At 25.4% G+C, this 382-nt stretch overlaps 1 protein-coding gene across 1 annotated transcript in view; it reads right to left on the bottom strand.

Moving 5' to 3' along the window:
- The window catches only part of LOC119587338 (extensin-like), a 39,380-nt gene that overhangs the window by 38,624 nt on the left and 374 nt on the right, over window positions 1-382 (bottom strand). The window lies entirely within an intron of this gene.

Raw genomic sequence — 382 nt, 5'->3', positions numbered from 1 at the left:
CTTTTTTCTTGTTTTGTCTTCATTGTTCCGTTGGGTTTTTTTAGTTCGCTTTGCTTTTTATTATTTTCTTTTCTTTTATTTTATTTTATTTTTACTTTTTTTTTTGGAAAAGTGACTTTTTTTCCTTTTTATTTCCTTCTATATTTAATTTCTTTTATTTTTCTCCCTTGAAGGTATTATCTTTTTCTCCTCGGAAAAAAAATGGTTTTGCGCTTTCTTCCTACTCCAGTTATTTCTTTCTCTTTATTATCATCCATTTTATGTTAATTTCTTAGTTTCTTTTTCGTTATTATATTTTTTTTATTTTTTTTTCATTCCTTTCATCATTCCCCTTTTTCGAGCAAATTTTCTTACAACTGGAGGAAAATTACAAAATGAAGGG

The sequence above is a fragment of the Penaeus monodon genome, chromosome 22 (assembly GCF_015228065.2).
Source record: "Penaeus monodon isolate SGIC_2016 chromosome 22, NSTDA_Pmon_1, whole genome shotgun sequence".
Taxonomy (NCBI): domain Eukaryota; kingdom Metazoa; phylum Arthropoda; class Malacostraca; order Decapoda; family Penaeidae; genus Penaeus; species Penaeus monodon.
Note: the sequence above shows the minus strand (reverse complement) of the source record. Positions and strands in the feature narration are given on the sequence as shown.